Below are 18,340 nucleotides of genomic sequence, written 5' to 3'. Positions count from 1 at the left end.
GCCTCATATATTGCTCCATAAAGTATCATGGGCCACATATATTGCTCCATACACTATTATTGGCCCCATATATTGCTCCATAAAATATTATGGTCCCTATATATTGCTTCATAAAGTATTATGGGCTCCATATATTGCTCCATACAGTATTTTGGGCACCATATGTTGCTCCATAAAGTATAATGGGCCACATACAGTATATTGCTTCATACAGTATAATGGGCCCCATATAATGTTCCATACACTTATCGACCTCATATATTGCTCCATAAAGTATTATGAGCCCCATATATTGCTCCATAAAGTATTATGAGCCCCATATATTGCTCCATAAAGTATTATGAGCCCCATATATTGCTCTATACAGTATAATGAGCCCCATATATTGCTTCATACACTTATCGGCCTCATATATTGCTCAATAAAGTATTATGAGCCCCATCTATTGCTCCATAAAGTATTATGATCCCCATCCATACAGTATTATGGGCACCATATATTGCTCCATACAGTATTATGGGCACCATATAATGCTCCATACAGTATAATGGCTCCATATATTCCATATATTCAAATCCTCAGCTCTCCCAGTTGCCCGCTGCTCTGGTCTCATCTGCATCTTCTGATTCTCTATACTGCTCAGCACAGAAGGCATGTTTTAGTGACGCCATCATGCCCTTTACCCTGAGACGTCACAGAGAAGCAGAAGATGCTGAGGAGACCGGAGCAGTGGGGAATGGGGAATGGAGAGAGGTGAGTATTTGAGGGGCATTGGGCTCCTCCGACTCATGGGCCCCATAGCTTGCCAATGTTAAGTGGGCCCCCCTATTCTTCCAGGGCACAGGCACTTGCTCAGGTGTGCCTAGTGGTGATGCCGGCCCTGGTGAGGATGCAGTAGAGGATTCCTTTTGATGACTTCCATGAAAGCCATATTTGTGCAGGTGTCGCTGAACAGTAGAACAATGTACCACAACTACAGAGTCTGCTAAATCTTTCTGAAGGTCTTTTGTAGTCAAGCGAGGATTCTGACTTGCCTCTCTAGCAATCCTACAAGCAGCTATCATAAAAATTTTGCTTGGTCTTCCAGACCTTATCTTGACCTCTACTGTTCCTGTTAGATGACATTTCTTAATTACATTTCGAACTGAAACAAGGGCAACTTGAAAAAGCTTTGCTATCTTCTTATAGCCTTCTCCTGCTCTGTGGGCCTCCACCATTTTCATTTTCAGAGTGCTAGGCAACTGCGTAGAAGAACCCAAGGCTGCTGGTTTTTGGGACAAGGTTAGAGAAGGCTGTATTTTCATACAGTATAAGCCACTTCTGGGCCACGAGCCTACAATTTTGGACAAACATTAGGAGGTGCTGATCATTTTTTTTTGGTGGTTATTTAATCACTGGATGCTGGCTGCCTCCAGTCTGATCTTGCACCCCTCCCATTGGCCTTGCAGGTGCTGTTATCAGCTCTACCTGCCCATAAATTGTAGGCTTGACCCAGTAGTGACATGTTTGTCCAAAATTGTAGGCTGGTGGCCCAGAAGTGGCTTATACTGTAGAGCAGGGACCCATCAGAGGGAGGTCACCTTGCCGCGGTTAATAGGCTTACATGAATTGACCAATTTGTGCACTAAGAACCTTCATTTTTCCTCTATTACTCGAAGTAAAAAAAAAAATTTTAAAACTTTTGGGGAAAATTTTGAGAAGTTTGATCTAAATGTAATGTTTTTAATGTTTCTCTGTGTTTTCACATGGCCTAGATTCATGCACATGTCCTGCTGTGGTTTTTTTTGTCTCTGCATGCACACAGTTAAGGTATTTTTTCAGGTGCTGTTCCAATTTTTCTATATATATATATATTTGCCTAAATACAATGGAAATGTGTCATCTTTAACTTTAGGCCTTTTAGAGATAATTTCATCTTCAACTATTGCTTAACTGTTCACAATAAGAGTAATTTGACTAGGGGTACCCAAACTTTTACATGCCACTCTACCTGTATACAGGCATGCAGGACCTGGCACAGGCACATATACAAACATGCAGGACCAGGCATTGGCATATGTACAGATCTATAGGACCAGGCACATGTCCAGACCTGCAGGACCAGGCACAGACACACAGATCTGAAGGACCATGCATGGGCACATGTACACATTTTCAGGACCAGACACAGGCACATGTAAAAACATACAAATCCAGGCACATGTAGAGAGCTGCAGGACCAGGAACAGGCCCAGACCTGCATGGCCAGGCACAAGCACATGTACAGACCTGCAGGACCAGGCACAGATCTGAAGGACCATGCATGGGCACATATATAGCCCTGCAGGACCAGACGCGGGCACATGTACAAACATGCAAATCCAGGCACATATAGAGAGCTGTAAGACCAGCAGGGATACAGATGTGTAGGGCCGGGCACAGGCACATGTACAGACCTGCAGGACCAGCCACAGTTCTGAAGGACCATGCACGGGCCCATGTACAGAACTGCAGGACCAGGCACAGGCACACGTACAGATCTGCAGGACCAGGCATGGGTACAGATGTGTAGGACCAGGCACGGGCACATGCACAGATCTGCAGGACCAGGCACAGGCACATGTACAGACCTGCAGAACCAGGCACAGTTCTGAAGGACCATGCACGGGCCCATGTACAGAGCTGCAGGACCAGGCACAGGCACACGTACAGATCTGCAGGACCAGGCATGGGTACAGATGTGTAGGACCAGGCACGGGCACATGTACAGATCTGCAGGACCAGGCACAGGCACATGTACAGACCTGCAGGACCAGCCACAGTTCTGAAGGACCATGCACGGGCCCATGTACAGAACTGCAGGACCAGGCACAGGCACACGTACAGATCTGCAGGACCAGGCATGGGTACAGATGTGTAGGACCAGGCACGGGCACATGTACAGATCTGCAGGACCAGGCACAGGCACATGTACAGACCTGCAGAACCAGGCACAGGCACATGTACAGACCTGCAGAACCAGGCACATGTACAGGCACATGTACAGATCTGCATCACCAGGCATAGGTACAGATGTGTAGGACCAGGCACAGACACATGTACATACTTACAGGACCAGGCACATGTACAGATCTGCAGGACCAGGCACAGATCTGACGGACCATGTACAGGGACATGTAAACATTTGCAGGACCATTCATGGGCACATGTATAGACCTGCAGGACCAGGCACAGGCACAGATCTGCATCACCAGGCATGGGTACACATGTGTAGGACCAGGCACAGGCACATGTACAGACCTGCAGGACCAGGCACATGTACAGATCTGCATCACCAGGCATGGGTACAGATGTGTAGGACCAGGCACAGACACGTGTACATACTTCCAGGACCAGGCACATGTACAGATCTGCAGGACCAGGCACAGATCTGACGGACCATGTATGGGGACATGTACACATTTGCAGGACCATTCATGGGCGCATGTATAGACCTGCAGGACCAGGCACAGGCACATGTACAGATCTGCAGGACCAGGCATGGGTACAGATGTGTAGGACCAGGCACAGACACATGTACAGACACATGTACAGACCTCCAGGACCAGACACATGTACAGATCTGCAGGACCAGGCACATGTACACATTTGCAGGACCATTCATGGGCACATGTATAGACCTGCAGGACCAGACACGGGCACATATACTGATACACTGATGTGTGTGGAGCACTGTGTCCCCTTCATTCTGCTAAATGTGGGGTCCTAAAAGTCTATCCAGCTTGCGGACCCCCTGGAGAAAGGATTACCGCATACATTCTTCTCACCTAATAGCAAAAAGGATGAAATTGTTGAGAGTTGTTCCTTTTGGTTTGAATCATTGCACAGGTCTCTACAGTGTACAAATAATACTGCCATACAGTGCACAAAGACCAATAATAGAGCCACATACTGCTTAATTTCCAGAGGGAAGACCGTGATCATATGCCAAATTTCCAAGCAGAGACTCCTCCTGAGTCGGGTGGTGCTGAGACACAGGACTGTCACCACTTACAGTATATCCTTTTATTATCCAGCCCTAGGCGTAGACATCTACAGCAAGAATCCATCAAACCACTACGTTCATGACCACCACCAAAACGATAAAGACCTGAGCATTTATGACAGTTTGTCTCCAGTTCCTCATGTAATATCCACTTCCAATAGGAAAAACATGACTGCTGTTTTTTTCCAGAAATAGCGCCACGGTTGTATAGAGGTCGTGTCTGGTACTGCAGCTGAGCTCCATACACTTCAATGAAGCCAAACTGCAATACTGCACATAACCCACAGACACGTGTGGGGCTGTTTCAGACAGAAAGTAGCCATATTATTCTAATCCTGGAAAGCCCCTTCAGTTCCTATTTACATCTTGTTTCTTTCGCCTTAATTTTTTTCACTTTCCTATTGAAATCGTCCATTGCTTTTCCTATTTTGTTTCCTCTTCCTTAGTCTGTTTTCTTTACTGATTCCAACCAGATTCTCCGCTTTCCCTGCACTGATCCCAAATCCCCCTCTCTGCTCAGCTTCACATTTCACCCAGGACAGGGCGGAGGCGCAGACTACACAAGTGAGCTCAACATCTGCTTTCCAGATGTACTCACACCCAAAATGTGCCCTCCTACCTGAATCCTGGAGGGAGCTCTGCTTACTACACCCCATCATCTTATTCTCGTGATACACAGTTGTGCTCAAAAGTTTAAATCATAATGACAACCCAAAACATCCAAATGACCCTGATCAAAAGTTCACATACCCTGGTGATTTTGGCCTGACAACATGCACAGAAGTTGACACAAATGGGTGTGAATGGCTACTAAAGGTAACATCCTCACCGTGGACCTGTTTGCTTGTAATCACTGTGTGTGCATAAAAGCGGAGTGAGTTTCGGGGATCCAGACAGACTCTGGCATCTTTCATCCAGCCACTGACATTTCTGGATTGTGAGTCATGGAGAAAGCAAAAGAATTGTCAACGGATCTACGGGAAAAGGTAGTTGAACTGTATAAAACAGGAAAGGGATACAAAAAGATATCCAAGGAATTGATAATTCCAGTCAGCAGCGTTCTGTGATTAACAAATGGAAACTCACGGGCTCTGTAAAATCAAAACCACGGTCAGGTAGACCAACAAAAATGTCGTCCACAACTGCCAGGAAAATTGTTTGGGATGCAAAGAAAAACCCACAAATAACATCAGCTGAAACACTTGGACTGTCTGAAAACTAGAGGTGTGGCTGTTTCAAGATGTATAATAAGGAGGCACTTGAAGAAAAATGAGCTGCAAGGTCGGGTCGCCAGAAGAAAGCCATTACTGTGCAAATGCCACAAAGTATCTCACCTACAATACGCAAAACAGCACAGAGACAAGCCTCAAAAACTTCTAGAACAAGGTAATTTGGAGTGATGAGACCAAAATTAAACTTTTTGGCAACAACCATAAACGTTACATTTGGAGAGAGGTCAACAAGGCCTATGATGAAAGGAACACCATTCCTACTGTAAAGCACGGAGGTGGATCGCTGATGTTTTGGGGATGTGTGAGCTACAAAGGCACAGGAAGCTTGGTCAAAGTTGAAGGAAAGATGAATGCAGCACGTTATAAGCAAATACTGGAGTCAAATTTGCAGTCATCAGCCCGGAAGCTGCGCATGGGACGTACTTGGACGTTCCAACATGACAACGATCCAAAACACAAGGCCAAGTCGATCTGTCATTGGCTACAGCAGAACAAAGTGAAGGTTCTGGAGTGGCCATTTCAGTCTCCTGACCTCAATATCATTGAGCCACTGTGGGGAGATCTCAAGCACGCAGTTCATGCCAGAAAAGAATTTACAGGAACTGGAGGCTTTTTGCCAAGAAGAGTGGGCAGCTTTACCATCTGAGAAAATAAAGAACCTCATCCACAACTACCACAAAAGACTTCAAGCTGTCATTGATGTTAGAGGGGGCAATACAGGGATTAACAAAAGGGGTATGTGAACTTTTGTTCAGGGCCATTTGGATGTTTTGGGTTGTCACTATGATTTAAAGAGAGAAAACACAGTAGTTTGACAATAAATGGCTTCACCCAACCACTAACCATGAGTGGAGAGAAAGCTTTGGTGTTATCATTCATATTCTCTGAAAAGAGGCCAAGAAAGCAAAAATTCTGCCATGGTATGTAAACTTTTGAGCACAACTGTATAAGGATCCTTATTACAGTAACCCGGCTCCTGATCCTCTTATTACCCCTGTAACCTCTTATTACAGTAACCCGGCTCCTGATCCTCTTATTACCCTGTACCCTCTTATTACAGTAACCCGGCTCCTGATCCTCTTATTACCCTGTACCCTCTTATTACAGTAACCCGGCTCCTGATCCTCTTATTACCCTGTACCCTCTTATTACAGTAACCCGGCTCCTGATCCTCTTATTACCCTGTAACCTCTTATTACAGTAACCCGGCTCCTGATCCTCTTATTACCCTGTAACCTCTTATTACAGTAACCCAGGTCCTGATCCTCTTATTACCCTGTAACCTCTTATTACAGTAACCCGGCTCCTGATCCTCTTATTACCCTGTAACCTCTTATTACAGTAACCCGGCTCCTGATCCTCTTATTACAGTAACCCGGCTCCAGATCCTCTTATTACCCTGTAACCTCTTATTACAGTAACCCGGCTCCTGATCCTCTTATTACCCTGTAACCTCTTATTACAGTAACCCGGTTCCTGATCCTCTTATTACCCTGTAACCTCTTATTACAGTAACCCGGCTCCTGATCCTCTTATTACCCCTGTAATCTCTTATTACAGTAACCCGGCTCCTGATCCTCTTATTACCCCTGTAACCTCTTATTACAGTAACCCGGCTCCTGATCCTCTTATTACCCTGTACCCTCTTATTACAGTAACCCGGCTCCTGATCCTCTTATTACCCTGTAACCTCTTATTACAGTAACCCGGCTCCTGATCCTCTTATTACCCTGTACCCTCTTATTACAGTAACCCGGCTCCTGATCCTCTTATTACCCTGTAACCTCTTATTACAGTAACCCGGCTCCTGATCCTCTTATTACCCTGTAACCTCTTAGTACAGTAACCCGGCTCCTGATCCTCTTATTACCCTGTAACCTCTTATTACAGTAACCCGGCTCCTGATCCTCTTATTACCCTGTAACCTCTTATTACAGTAACCCGGCTCCTGATCCTCTTATTACAGTAACCCGGCTCCAGATCCTCTTATTACCCTGTAACCTCTTATTACAGTAACCCGGCTCCTGATCCTCTTATTACAGTAACCCGGTTCCTGATCCTCTTATTACCCTGTAACCTCTTATTACAGTAACCCGGCTCCTGATCCTCTTATTACCCCTGTAACCTCTTATTACAGTAACCCGGCTCCTGATCCTCTTATTACAGTAACCCGGCTCCTGATCCTCTTATTACCCTGTAACCTCTTATTACAGTAACCCGGCTCCTGATCCTCTTATTACAGTAACCCGGCTCCAGATCCTCTTATTACCCTGTAACCTCTTATTACAGTAACCCGGCTCCAGATCCTCTTATTACCCTGTAACCTCTTATTACAGTAACCCGGCTCCTGATCCTCTTATTACAGTAACCCGGCTCCAGATCCTCTTATTACCCTGTAACCTCTTATTACAGTAACCCGGCTCCTGATCCTCTTAATAACCTGTAACCTCTTATTACAGTAACCCGGCTCCTGATCCTCTTATTACAGTAACCCGGCTCCTGATCCTCTTATTACCCTGTAACCTCTTATTACAGTAACCCGGCTCCTGATCCTCTTATTACAGTAACCCGGCTCCAGATCCTCTTATTACCCTGTAACCTCTTATTACAGTAACCCGGCTCCTGATCCTCTTATTACCCCTGTGACCTCTTATTACAGTAACCCGGCTCCAGATCCTCTTATTACCCTGTAACCTCTTATTACAGTAACCCGGCTCCTGATCCTCTTATTACAGTAACCCGGCTCCTGATCCTCTTATTACCCTGTAACCTCTTATTACAGTAACCCGGCTCATGATCCTCTTAATACCCTGTAACCTCTTATTACAGTAACCCGGCTCCTGATCCTCTTATTACCCCTGTAACCTCTTATTACAGTAACCCGGCTCCTGATCCTCTTATTACCCCTGTAACCTCTTATTACAGTAACCCAGCTCCTGATCCTCTTATTACCCCTGTAACCTCTTATTACAGTAACCCGGCTCCTGATCCTCTTATTACAGTAACCCGGCTCCAGATCCTCTTATTACCCTGTAACCTCTTATTACAGTAACCCGGCTCCTGATCCTCTTATTACAGTAACCCGGTTCCTGATCCTCTTATTACCCTGTAACCTCTTATTACAGTAACCCGGCTCCTGATCCTCTTATTACAGTAACCCGGTTCCTGATCCTCTTATTACCCTGTAACCTCTTATTACGGTAACCCGGCTCCAGATCCTCTTATTACCCTGTAACCTCTTATTACAGTAACCCGGCTCCTGATCCTCTTATTGCCCTGTAACCTCTTATTACAGTAACCCGGCTCCTGATCCTCTTATTACCCTGTAACCTCTTATTACAGTAACCCAGGTCCTGATCCTCTTATTACCCTGTAACCTCTTATTACAGTAACCCGGCTCCTGATCCTCTTATTACTCCTGTAACCTCTTATTACAGTAACCCGGCACCTGATCCTCTTATTACCCTGTAACCTCTTATTACAGTAACCCGGCTCCTGATCCTCTTATTACCCTGTAACCTCTTATTACAGTAACCCGGCTCCTGATCCTCTTATTACTCCTGTAACCTCTTATTACAGTAACCCGGCTCCTGATCCTCTTATTACCCTGTAACCTCTTATTACAGTAACCCGGCTCCTGATCCTCTTATTACCCCGTAACCTCTTATTACAGTAACCCGGCTCCTGATCCTCTTATTACCCCGTAACCTCTTATTACAGTAACCCGGCTCCTGATCCTCTTATTACCCTGTAACCTCTTATTACAGTAACCCGGCTCCTGATCCTCTTATTACCCTGTACCCTCTTATTACAGTAACCCGGCTCCTGATCCTCTTATTACCCTGTAACCTCTTATTACAGTAACCCGGCTCTTGATCCCCTTATTACCCCTGTAACCTCTTATTACAGTAACCCGGCTCCTGATCCTCTTATTACCCCTGTAACCTCTTATTACAGTAACCCGGCTCCTGATCCTCTTATTACCCTGTAACTTCTTATTACAGTAACCCGGCTCCTGATCCCCTTATTACCCCTGTAACCTCTTATTACAGTAACCCGGCTCCTGATCCTCTTATTACCCCTGTAACCTCTTATTACAGTAACCCGGCTCCTGATCCTCTTATTACCTCTGTAACCTCTTATTACAGTAACCCGGTTCCTGATCCTCTTATTACCCTGTACCCTCTTATTACAGTAACCCGGCTCCTGATCCTCTTATTACCCCTATAACCTCTTATTACAGTAACCCGGCTCCTGATCCCCTTATTACCCTGTAACCTCTTATTACAGTAACCCGGCTCCTGATCCTCTTATTACCCTGTACCCTCTTATTACAGTAACCCGGCTCCTGATCCTCTTATTACCCCTATAACCTCTTATTACAGTATCCCAGTAACTTTCTCAGCTTTTCCTATTCCCAGAATTCACCATCAGATTTCTGTCTTGCACTCTGTGTTTCATGACTTTATCTCCTTAGCAGATATTCCTTATATAAAGCTCAGCCATCTTGCAGGTATAATCCAGATATATTATTTGTGCACCAGCCAAGATTCTCCCCACCTACATTCCCAGACCCGCTGGTTTATCCATTACTCCTATACATGTTTCAGATTCTATATATCCAGATTCTTACACCCAGTGTCGATAATAAATCTCAAAGGCTGTCAAATCATTGGTTGCAAACATGGTGAAAGCGTCACAGAAGTAGCGTATAGCGGTGTTTTTAGGCGATTGTATGGCAATATTATCTAGGCACCTTATGGAAGATTATGTAAATTATATGGCGGTATTGGGTCACTGTAGTGCATTATTATCTAGCTACTTTATGGAATATGATATGCATTATATGGCGGCATTATAGGGACACTAGTGCATTATTATTATCCAACTGCTTTTAGTATGATGACAATGTGCATTATAAGGCGGTATTATAGGGACACTAGTGCATTATTATCTAGCCTCTTTTCGCATGATGATGATGTGCATTATATGGTGGTATTATAGGTATACTAGTGCATTATTATTATCTAGCCTCTTTTGGTATGATGACGATGTGCATTGTATGTCGGTATTATAGGCAGACTAGTGCATTATTATTATCTAGCCGCTTTTCGTATGATGATGATGTGCATTATAAGGCGGTATTATAGGGACACTAGTGCATTATTATTATCTAGCCGCTTTTCGTATGATGATGATGTGCATTATATGGCGGTATTATAGGGACACTAGTGCATTATTATTATCTAGCCGCTTTTCATATGATGATGATGTGCATTATATGGCGGTATTATAGGGACACTAGTGCATTATTATTATCTAGCCTCTTTTCGTATGATGATGATGTGCATTATATGGCGGTATTATAGGTATACTAGTGCATTATTATTATCTAGCCTCTTTTGGTATGATGACGATGTGCATTGTATGTCGGTATTATAGGCAGACTAGTGCATTATTATTATCTAGCCGCTTTTCGTATGATGATGATGTGCATTATAAGGCGGTATTATAGGGACACTAGTGCATTATTATTATCTAGCCGCTTTTCGTATGATGATGATGTGCATTATATGGCGGTATTATAGGGACACTAGTGCATTATTATTATCTAGCCGCTTTTCATATGATGATGATGTGCATTATATGGCGGTATTATAGGGACACTAGTGCATTATTATTATCTAGCCTCTTTTCGTATGATGAGGATGTGCATTATATGGCGGTATTATAGGGACACTAGTGCATTACACAGGTCAACAAAAAAAATTTTTTTTTCTGGTGTCCAAAATATTTTAATGAATTTGGGGTATTTTTGGGGTGCTGATTCTGAATATGTCATCAGTTTTGCCAGATTGGCTCAAGTTTTTGACATTTTTGGTATCTTATTTATAGCACTTGTTGGTACATGTGACGCATCATCTCATTAATTTCTTTGGATTAGTACTTGAACTGAGCAGTTCTCAATATAGTTTTGTGTTAATTAGTGTTCTAAAAGTTTGTTCATAGCTTGATTTTTGCACTAACTTTATGTTGTTGTCTGTTTTCCAGTGAAAAGCATGAACTCATCAAGAAGAAGTTGTCTTAACGATCCAGACTCATTCTGTTACATTTGTGGTGAATACACACTGCCAAAACATAGAAGAAACATAACAGACTTCGTAAAAAAAGTGTATTTTGCCTATTTTGGGGTTATGCTTGGGGACCAAGACAAGTTTTGGGCACCACACATAGTGTGCAAAGCATGTATCGAATTATTACGAAAATGGAGCAAAGGACAAAGAAAAAGCTTCAAATTTGGTGTTCCAATGGTGTGGAGAGAGCCAAAAAATCATCATGATGACTGTTATTTATGGTAAACACAGGTACAGGCACATCTTCACAATGAGGGACAGGCCTTCTTGCAGATTCCATGTTACTCCCATTTTCGTTTCTTATGCTTATTGAATCCTTGCACTTGCACTGCACAGAAATAACAGTCATCATGATGATTTTTTGGCTCTCTCCACACCATTGGAACACCAAATTTGAAGCTTTTTCTTTGTCCTTTGCTCCATTTTCGTAATAATTCGATACATGCTTTGCACACTATGTGTGGTGCCCAAAACTTGTCTTGGTCCCCAAGCATAACCCCAAAATAGGCAAAATACACTTTTTTTACGAAGTCTGTTATGTTTCTTCTATGTTTTGGCAGTGTGTATTCACCACAAATGTAACAGAATGAGTCTGGATCGTTAAGACAACTTCTTCTTGATGAGTTCATGCTTTTCACTGGAAAACAGACAACAACATAAAGTTAGTGCAAAAATCAAGCTATGAACAAACTTTTAGAACACTAATTAACACAAAACTATATTGAGAACTGCTCAGTTCAAGTACTAATCCAAAGAAATTAATGAGATGATGCGTCGCATTTACCAACAAGTGCTATAAATAAGATACCAAAAATCTCAAAAACTTGAGCCAATCTGGCAAAACTGATAGCATATTCAGAATCAGCACCCCAAAAATACCCCAAATTCGATGAAATATCTTTGGCACCAAAAATGCTGTTGACCAGTGTTATTATTATCTAGCCTCTTTTGGTATGATGACGATGTGCATTATATGTCGGTATTATAGGCAGACTAGTGCATTATTATTATTATCTATCCTCTTTTTGTATGATGATGATGTGCATTATATGGCAGCATTATAGGGACCCTGTCATAAATGTTTGCTCCATAGACCTACTCAGACCCTGTAGAGCGTGTACATACCTAAGCTTTTGTGGCACCCTTGGCAAGAAGTAGATCGGTGGTCATCCCGCTTAGTGGAAGCCCGTCCGACCTCTCTCTCTCTAGGCGGGGGAGAATGGATCCTTAAATATTAGTGGAGTGGGGCACTGACAGAAAGCGTGACTGGAGGACCGGGCGCATCAGTAAATTACATGGACAGGCCATTGAGTTCAATAAAAATTGTGTAATGCTTCATTTTGCCTGCGGGGGCACTGTAGGGAGAATTGAGGTTTGCTGCCAGGTTCTTCATTCCTTTCGGTCCAGGGTTCGAATCCCCACAATACCTTACAGGCTTTTCCTCAAAATATCCATGGTTCTTTGGCTATTTTGTGTGCACCCATAGATCATTAGAACTGGGAATAAACCATTCCTTAGTTGGTGAGAATGTGAGGACGGGGCCTTCTGCAAGTCTGGCGGAAAATGTAAGAAGATTCCAGTTTTCTGCCTCATGTGGCAGAAAAGACCAGGAGCGAAAGTTCCACCTCGGCAGCCTTAAATGTCCTCACCCCTCGGTGCCAGATCAATTGTGAAATGTTACTGGGATGTAGCAGAGCCGAGTGTGTAGAGGTGAACGACCAGCTCGGCTCTGCTACAGCGGATGCAGTTTTGTACAGTTTCCGCCTCACCTCACCCCTTTCTCTGGCCCTCCATCACTGAGCACACACCCAAGTCTCCAGAAGACTCCGCTGCTCCCACTTACTTCAGCCTCCCCTCGCCTGAATCGCGCTGGCACGCCTCATAATGAAAGGCAGATGTAGCAGAGCTGGGTTGGTCACTTGGCACCACTCAGGACTATTAGATCACCATGTGTTTATCGCTGCTTTTACATGGGACTGCAAGCACAAACATGACCGATTTATTCTCCGAAAAAGACAGACTCGGCTCTGCTACATCCGAGCGCTGAAAAAACACAGGAGAATCTGGAATTCATAATTTTTAATAATTCTGTTTCTTTTTGGTCCCAGGAGTAAAGTGAGAAATTCCTGCTCCCTCCCCGAGGTGCCGGAAGAACTGATCGTCAGCTCCGCGGCTCACTCATTATATAACGCTACGGCAGGAAAACGGAGCGGCAACAGTTAATATTGGACCCCGCTAATATTTTGGCAAACTTTTTTTTTTTAGCCTATATTTGGGGCAAAAAGCGTCATCTTAATACTAAAAGTCTGGGCGCCCCTCTGCAGAACATTGCAGAACCCGCTTACGGTGTCACAGTCTGGTCCCCTCTGCAGAGCATTGCACGAAAAAAATAAATAAAATAAAATAAAAATATTATATATATATATATATATATATATATATATATATATATATCACACCCCTGTATAGAGTCACACAACAAACTGCTCTGCAAAAGTATCACACCCCTTTAGCGTTACATACCGATCTTCCTCTGCAGAGCGTTTCACAAAGTGTCACACTAGTCCCTGGTGCAGAGCATTGCACTAAGAAAATCACACGCCGTTACAGAGTCCTAAACTGGTCGCCTCTGCAGAGCATTGCACTTCTAAACAATAAATAATTCACAACTCCTAAAAGTGTGGTATCTTGGTCCCATCTGCAGAGCATTGCACATCCCATGATAGCGTCGCAGTTTGGTCCCCTCTGCAGAGCATTACGCTAAGGGAGTCACACCCCATTATAAAGCCTCAGACTGGTTCCCCTTGCAGAGCATTGCACCAAGGGAAAAAAAAAAATCACAACTCATAGTGTCAGACACTGTTCCCCTCTGCAGAGCATTGCACACCCCAATAAAGTCTCTGCCGAGCATTGCACAAGAAAAAAAAAAAAAAACACGCCACTTTATAGTGTCTGCAGAGCATTGCACGCCCCATTTTAGTATCCACACACACCGATCCCCTTTGCAGAGCATGGCACTAAAAAAATAAATCACACTTCATTGTACAGTCACACTTGTGTCCTATGCAGAGCATTGCACTAAAAACTTGCGTCCCATTAGCGTCAGGCACTGGTCCCCTCTGCAGAGCATCGCTCAGTGTCGCCCCTGGTTCCCTCTGCAGAGCATCGCTCAGTGTCGCCCCGGTCCCCTCTGCAGAGCATCGCTCAGTGTCACCCCGGTCCCCTCTGCAGAGCATCGCTCAGTGTCGCCCCCGGTCCCCTCTGCAGAGTATCGCTCAGTGTCGCCCCCGTTCCCCTCTGCAGAGCATCGCTCAGTGTCACCCCGGTCCCCTCTGCAGAGCATCGCTCAGTGTCGCCCCCCGGTCCCCTCTGCAGAGCATCACTCAGTGTCGCCCCAGTCTCCTCTGCAGAGCATCGCCCCCGGTCCCCTCTGCAGAGCATCGCTCAGTGTCGCCCCTGGTTCCCTCTGCAGAGCATCGCTCAGTGTCGCCCCGGTCCCCTCTGCAGAGCATCGCTCAGTGTCGCCCCGGTCCCCTCTACAGAGCATCGCTCAGTGTCACCCCGGTCCCCTCTGCAGAGCATCGCTCAGTGTCACCCCCCGGTCCCCTCTGCAGAGCATCACTCAGTGTCGCCCCAGTCTCCTCTGCAGAGCATCGCCCCCGGTCCCCTCTGCAGAGCATCGCTCAGTGTCGTCCCCGGTCCCCTCTTCAGAGCATCGCTCAGTGTCGCCCCGGTCCCCTCTGCAGAGCATCGCTCAGTGTCGCCCCCGGTCCCCTCTGCAGAGCATCGCTCAGTGTCGCCCCCCGGTCCCCTCTGCAGAGCATCGCTCAGTGTCGCCCCGGTCCCCTCTACAGAGCATCGCTCAGTGTCACCCCGGTCCCCTCTGCAGAGCATCGCTCAGTGTCACCCCCCGGTCCCCCCTGCAGAGCATCACTCAGTGTCGCCCCAGTCTCCTCTGCAGAGCATCGCCCCCGGTCCCCTCTGCAGAGCATTGCTCAGTGTCGTCCCCGGTCCCTTCTTCAGAGCATCGCTCAGTGTCGCCCCGGTCCCCTCTGCAGAGCATCGCTCAGTGTCGCCCCCGGTCCCCTCTGCAGAGCATCGCTCAGTGTCGCCCCGGTCCCCTCTGCAGAGCATCGCTCAGTGTCGCCCCCGGTCCCCTCTGCAGAGCATCGCTCAGTGTCGCCCCCGGTCCCCTCTGCAGAGCATCGCTCAGTGTCGCCCCCCGGTCCCCTCTGCAGAGCATCGCTCAGTGTCACCCCGGTCCCCTCTGCAGAGCATCGCTCAGTGTCGCCCCCCGTCCCCTCTGCAGAGCATCGCTCAGTGTCGCCCCCCGTCCCCTCTGCAGAGCATCGCTCAGTGTCGCCCCCGGTCCCCTCTGCAGAGCATCGTTCAGTGTCGCCCCCGGTCCCCTCTATAGAGCATCGCTCAGTGTCGCCCCCGGTCCCCTCTGCAGAGCATCGTTCAGTGTCGCCCCCGGTCCCCTCTGCAGAGCATCGTTCAGTGTCGCCCCCGGTCCCCTCTGCAGAGCATCGCTCAGTGTCACCAGTTGGTCCCCTCTGCAGAGCATCGCTCAGTGTCGCCCCCGGTCCCCTCTGCAGAGCATCACTCAGTGTCACCAGTTGATCCCCTCTGCAGAGCATTGCGCATCCTCCAGCACATCTGGTCCTAGTTAGCGATCCTCCAAAATCTCCATCCCAACCCTAGAGGTGTGGGGTTTGCAGAAATAGCCACGCTGGCATCTATCCCCCCACAGCTGGGGGTTATAGCGTCAGACCCCACTACTTAGTTCACCCTCCAAAAAGTGACCCCATTTTTCTTACGACTCACCCCAAATTCTCAGCCCTGTGTTCCAGCGCTCTCGCCCTGTGACTTCTCTCTTCTCTCTACTGGTAAAACCCCTCAGCTTCCAAACTCCATCCCCTCAGTGAGACCCCCTCCTCTCTCTCCCCACCCCCCCCTGTACATCTCTTAAAGAGACAGGACGACCAAAACGACACAAAAGTAATAAAATAAGACCTTTATAATGTGGCTGGTGCCATGTGTGATTATTACGGGACATCATACATGCAGGCGGCGGCGGAGATACTACACAGTCGTGTGTGATGCTGGATATCCGGATTTCCTGCCCTGTGTGAATGGGGGGCATTGATGGCCGCAGCATCTAGAGAAGACATAGAATTTAAAAAAATAAAATAAATAAATAAATCAGCGTTTATACCGTTATAATATATCCACATCATTCTGGAAAATAAAAAAGTAAATTCATTTGTTACATTTTTTTTTTCTTAATTTTTATAATGTTTATTGAAAAATGAGCCCGGTTCTATTATTTCTGTGACAGATTAGAAGAACACGGCTGCTTTCTTCCAGGAACAGCGCCTCTAGCGTCCTCAGGCCGCGTCAGGTATTGCACCTCCGTACAATGGACATCAATAGCGCCGCCGATTCTGGAGAACAAGAAAGCCGCCATTCATTTCTATTGACCTTTAACATTTTTTTTTTTAAATCTGATTCCTCATAATCCAAGATTATATTCACTATTTATTCAGTATTTAGGGAGTTTTTGATCGGCTTTGGGTTTTTTTTTTTACTTAATTTTATACCATTTTTATAGCAAAAAAAGAAAAAAAAAAAACTTTAAAAAAGGGACTTGGAAGCATCATGTGAACACTGCCCACTTGAGATTTTTTTTTATTTTTTTTTTTACAGGCATAAAAGTTTTCTTTTCACATACGTTTGTATTTATATAGCATATACGACGATAGGAAAAAGGATCGGTATAAATGCGTTTTTTGGGGGCTTTATGGCACAAACAGATGCGTTGTGTACATCACAAATCATGGGGTGATAAAAGTTTTATTTAGGTTTGATACAACTTTTAATTGATAAAGTCATGTGCCGATTACATGCGTTATTACTGCATTTTCGCAACAGAAATCCAATTAAAAAAAAAATCACTTTTTTAATTGATGGATTTTCTGCACACATTCACATCTATGGGAGGGAAATAATTTAAAAAAAAAAATTTAAAAAAATCGACAAATGAAAAAAGAAATTGACGTGTTGTGGAATCCAAAATGCAGCAAAAATCAGTTTCCAGAGAGAAAGATAAACCACAAAAAAAATGAGCACAAGATGTTCATAAATGTCAACCTTAGCCTAAAATAAGGTAATCTTCACCATTTAACCCTTGAAATGCCACAAACAAACCAGCGGAGCACACGTTGAACCGATTGGCTCATAAAATATTGATGTGTAGTCCCGCCCCCGAGGAACAATCAGAACTGTAAAGCCGCTCCCAATTCTGGGTGGGTTGGTTTCATAGCCCTTCCCTTTTAAGATTGGGATAATCTCATATTTGCCATGATTGTTTTATGAAAATGAAGGACTGTTGGAAACTGCTGTATGATCACGACATTTTTTTTTTGTGGGGGGGGGGGGGGAGAGATCCATCCTGACAGCTTAGGGTCCATAAAAAGACCCCTGAGTTGTCTGATCATATTCCTTGAAGTTAGGGCATATTTAAAGGGGTTGTCCACAACTTTAAAAAGGATTATTTATAGGCCTAGAGTGGTACAAAAAAAAAAAAATATATTTATTAATAAATAATAATCATAACAATAATATAATAATAATAAGAATGATGATAATAATAATAAACTATACTTACTTACCAGACCCCACCGATCCTCAGTTGGTCTCCATTTTTTTTCTGGCTCTGACAAAGCTTGACTGCTGCAGCCAATCATCTGTAAATGATTGTCTGCAGTGGTCACCTTATTCTTCAAGAAACGGAAGCCAGGAAAATCAGTGTAAGACACAGAGGTCCGGTATGCGAGTATAGAGTTTGTTAAGCACCACTCTGGACCCCATAATAATCCTTTTTATACTAGTAAGCACCCCCTTTAACAACTCCCTGTAGTACCAGTTTACAGACACATGTCAGATTG

The 18,340-nt window shown here is 45.0% G+C and overlaps 1 protein-coding gene across 2 annotated transcripts in view; it reads right to left on the bottom strand.

Annotated features, from left to right (window-relative positions):
* The window catches only part of KANK2 (KN motif and ankyrin repeat domains 2), an 80,647-nt gene extending 64,360 nt beyond the window's left edge, over positions 1-16,287 (bottom strand). Inside the window, exon 1 of one of the 2 annotated variants that reach the window (XM_077261977.1) lies at positions 16,218-16,287. The gene's annotated coding sequence lies outside the window, so the exon portion shown is untranslated. Of the gene's footprint in view, positions 1-12,515; positions 12,540-16,217 lie in introns of those variants that run through there. The other variant, XM_077261978.1, reaches the window with a different exon arrangement.
* Between the last annotated feature and the right edge of the window lie 2,053 nt (positions 16,288-18,340).

Source organism: Ranitomeya variabilis, chromosome 5 (genome assembly GCF_051348905.1).
Source record: "Ranitomeya variabilis isolate aRanVar5 chromosome 5, aRanVar5.hap1, whole genome shotgun sequence".
Taxonomy (NCBI): domain Eukaryota; kingdom Metazoa; phylum Chordata; class Amphibia; order Anura; family Dendrobatidae; genus Ranitomeya; species Ranitomeya variabilis.
The sequence above is the reverse complement of the archived record's forward strand: the minus strand, read 5'-3'. Positions and strand labels throughout refer to the sequence as shown.